The following is a 3,937-nucleotide window of genomic DNA, read 5'->3' as shown; positions in this document are numbered from 1 at the left end:
GCAGTGCAGGGACAGGCCTGGTTCTGACAGGGCTGTTGTGGTTTAGGAATGGTGCTCCCAATTTACTACACCTACTACCAAGACCATGTGTCGCCCCAGATTTATATTCCCACCATTGCCCCCCCACACCACAGGGGCTTTGCCTGGCCTGGCCCTGATTGAGCTCAGCCCATGTTTCACAGTCAGGGATAACCTGGAGATGGTGTCCAGGGTTCACCCTTGTGTGGCCAGTCCAGACCCCCCTGAGGCACTTTGATCCTGGCCGCCCCATCCTCCTGTCTGTTGTTGTGATGCTCTTCAGTGCCCAACTCTTGGGCACGTGAGCATCCACAGGAGGGAGTTTCACAGCCAACTTCTCCCCCAGACAGAGATGTCTTGCCCCAGTCCAGCAGCCCAGCTGGGTTTCCCTCTGTGCTCCCAACTGTCCTTTTTCCATGGTTCCAGCCACCCCAGAGAGCATTTCCCACCATCCCTGAGTCACTGCAGAGGTGCAGCGCTGGCCATTTCTCTCGCTCAGAGCTCCAGGGATGGTCCCAGTGCTGCAGTGACTGCAGGAAAGGGGACCCCACAATGGGACATTTCTTGGTCAGATACAGACAGGAAGAGTGACAAACTGTCTGTGACTCGGGTTTTGGCCTCGCAGCCCCTGCCGTGGTTTGCAGGGAGCTGCAGTGTGGCTCAGCCCTGGCTGTACCCGGCAGTGCTGGCCTGGGAGAAGGTGTTGGTGCCAGCCGGCCCAGGGAGCTGCAGCGTGTGGGGAATGAGTTCCTCCTGGCCTCCTGCCCCAGGGTGGCACTGCAGGGCCTCATGGAGCCAAGGGGCCATTGTAGCTCTTCAGGGCCCCATGGAATTAAGGGGACTCTTTGGACATTGTGGGGCCTTGTGGGACTGAGGCCATCGCGACACTTTAGAACCAAGGGGCCACTGTGAAACTACAGGGCCTTGTGGAACTGACACTGAAATCACCCAAAAAGAAACTTTCTAACACAGTTTGAGTATCAAAAAGCATTCATTTTTATTGCAGCACTGATCACTTGGAGAATCCTTCCTCCATTCGAGTGCCCCAAACATCATGCGAACAGAGGTTTTATGACACACACAAGTTCCATATTTATGAGCTATAGAGGTTTTATGACACACACAAGTTCCATATTTATGAGCTATTCCTCTGTGATGCTCTACATCTGGCCTGTAGGCCACACAGTATAAATAATTCCAACTTCATAAGTGATTTATTATATAATTACCTTGCTTATGTAATTCGACCAGTAAGAGCAGACCCAGGCCATTGGAGACTCAGGCTGCTATTGGCTGGTTAGCTGAGTAGTAACTGGCTCAGCCAATGAGGATTACCTTCATGGGCCTTCTTATCTATATAAGGAAGTTAGATCTCAATAAAGCTGCCTGTTGCTGCATGAACACATACAGTCTAGTCACCTGTCTCCACGGGCAGGAGTTACTCCACTCTCAGGCATGCAGAGTGCTGCCAAAACCTGGCACCACTGAGCACAAGGACGGCCTCGCTGGTGCCAGGAAAGCTCAGCAGCACCTTTCTCTCCCAGCAGCATAACACTGGCACAGGCACTGAGCAGCCACGGGCAGCTGACTACTGCTGGGAGACAAAAACCCCAAAACTGGGGGGTTTACAGGGCAGAAAAAACGTGGAGGCACTTTTCTGATGACACCTACTCTCATCAAGGCTTCATCCAGCAAGAGGAATAGATAAGCTAAACTTATTTCTGGAAAAACCACGTTATTTCCACCCTGAGGACCTGAGGCTAGCACAGGAGCCAGCAGAGGCCTTTTAGACAGCAAAACATTTTTGCCCATTTTCCCAGGCTGGCTCACGGTCACACCTCACCCATGTGGCTCCAGAGCTCTTGCTGTGTCCCACGGGCAGGTTATCCCTTCACATCTGCTCTCGCAGGCTCCAGTGCCCTCCCGGAGCGCCTCCCCGGCTGTCCCAGCACAGCTCAGCACAGCTCAGCTCGGGGTTCCACACGCGACGGGGCCGGGGCACCTCAGAGCTGCTCCTGCGGGCGGGTCACCGCCATCGGTCATCGGCTGAAGGCCTAAAGAGAGGACAGCAGAAACATCACAAATAAGCCATTAGTTCCATCTGTATTCACAAAGCTCAACAGCAGCGGCCTGCCTTGTGGCAGAGGACAAAAGCCAGCACACCGAGTGAAAGGTTGAGGAATTAATGCTGAACCGCACAGCCGAGCAACATCCCCAGTCCCCCGGCCGAACAGCTAAATAGGAGACAGTGAGTATTTCAGGTGGCGCCTTCCTGCCCTGGAGCCCCGGTCTCCAGCCCCGCTGCCGCCGCCACCCGTGCCCTGTACCCTCCCCCCCCCTCACCTCATGGCGGCGGTGGCCCCTCATGGCGAGGGAGCTCGGCCCGCCAGAGCCGCTCCTGGCCCTCATGGCGAGGGAGCTCGGCCCGCCAGAGCCACTCCCTGCCCTCATGGCGAGGGAGCTCGGCCCGCCAGAGCCGCTCCTGGCCCTCATGGCGGCGAGCTGAAGAAGCCCAGTCCCCCAGAACCGCTTCATCTCCACACGGCGGCGGGGGCAGAAAAGAGGCGGGCTTGGCCACGTTGCCCAGGTGATTCCACAGACACCGCCCCGCTCGCTTCGGCCGCTCCCCCTGGGGCGGGGAAAAACCCTCGGTAATCAGGCACCGGGAGGGACTTTGAGATCGTCTCGTCCCACTCCCTGCCATGGGCAGGTACACCTTCCACTGTCCCAGGTTGCTCCAGTCCCTGTCCGACCTGGCCTTGGACACTTCCAGCATCCCTGACAGAGCCGGAGCAGGAACACGATCTGTGGAGCTGGGAGAACTGAACTCAAGCACCGGCTCATGGGAAGCAGAGGGCTGGTGAGCTGCCTCTGCTTGCCCCTGATGTGTTCCACTTCGGGCACAGGAGGTAGAAGTGTCAGCTCAGAAACAGCTGCCAGCAACAAAAATCCAGCCCTGAAATAAGCAGAGAAAAAGCTGTGGTGCTGCCAAGTGCCTTGCTGGGAGAAGCACAATTCCACACTTTCCCTGACCTCCACTGGATGCTGTAACATCAGCCCAGTGCTCTGTGTATCCATGTCTGGGCACAGCAGTGTAACTGTAACTCCCTCGCTGGGGATCCATTCAAAGGAAGTTTTTCTCTGGGCTTTGTGCTCCATTGCGACACTTGAAGGCCTTTCCAGAAAGCCTGGCATCCGTCCCCCATGCTCCTCATGTGCTTATGCTCTCAGAGCTCAGCAGTGAACTCAGCTGGAGCTGCGCCTTGCCTCAGGCAATCATCCACTCCAGCTCTGTCTTCTTCAAATGTTTCATGGTCTATTTTCAGCCCAAGCAGGCAGCTATTCTTCCTGGATGTGGGGTGCTCCTCTCCAGCTCAGCCTGATCCTGCCTTGTCCTGGGAAGCTCTGGGCTCGTTGTGCCCAGGACACTGCTGTGTGCAGGGACAGAGGCTAGTGCTGAGCAGAAGGAGCTCGGTGCTTCCCCTGTCACTGATGAACCTGGTGAGGAACAGGTTTCCCAGCTATGCCCAGTGCAGCACAGCAAAACCTGTCTGGGGGAGAGACAGGTAAGAGCAGACACAGAACACTTCATGCTCTTGTTCCTGGGGGTCTCGCTGCCCATGGCCAAGGGCACGTGCCCACACAGGCATGGATGATGACTCTGCCAAGACCCTAAGCCACAGCTTCAGTTTAGAACTGTTTAATTCATTAACCCAGCATGGGGCCCAAATTAATATGCTTTGTCTCTTTAATAAGACATTTTCAGCAGGACTGGGGAGATACTTCAAAAGCTTCCTGAATGCCAAATACCAGAACTCAGAAACTCTCAGTGCCAGGACTAGTCTCTCACTTCCCAGTACAGACTCCCTCTGTGTGCACAGCTTTTTCTCTGCTTGCTAGCCTTGGAGGGGGGCTCAAA

General features: G+C 55.7%; 1 non-coding gene across 1 annotated transcript; it reads right to left on the bottom strand.

Moving 5' to 3' along the window:
• Positions 1–1,413: 1,413 nt before the first annotated feature.
• Positions 1,414–1,617, bottom strand: LOC128933608 (small nucleolar RNA SNORA74). Its single transcript, XR_008482802.1, has one exon. It is a non-coding gene; the product is annotated as a small nucleolar RNA SNORA74 (small nucleolar RNA).
• Between the last annotated feature and the right edge of the window lie 2,320 nt (positions 1,618–3,937).

The sequence above is a fragment of the Melozone crissalis genome, unplaced genomic scaffold (assembly GCF_028551555.1).
Source record: "Melozone crissalis strain CALT ecotype California unplaced genomic scaffold, PUWL_Pcris_2 ptg000011l_1, whole genome shotgun sequence".
Lineage (NCBI taxonomy): Eukaryota > Metazoa > Chordata > Aves > Passeriformes > Passerellidae > Melozone > Melozone crissalis.
Note: the sequence above shows the minus strand (reverse complement) of the source record. Positions and strands in the feature narration are given on the sequence as shown.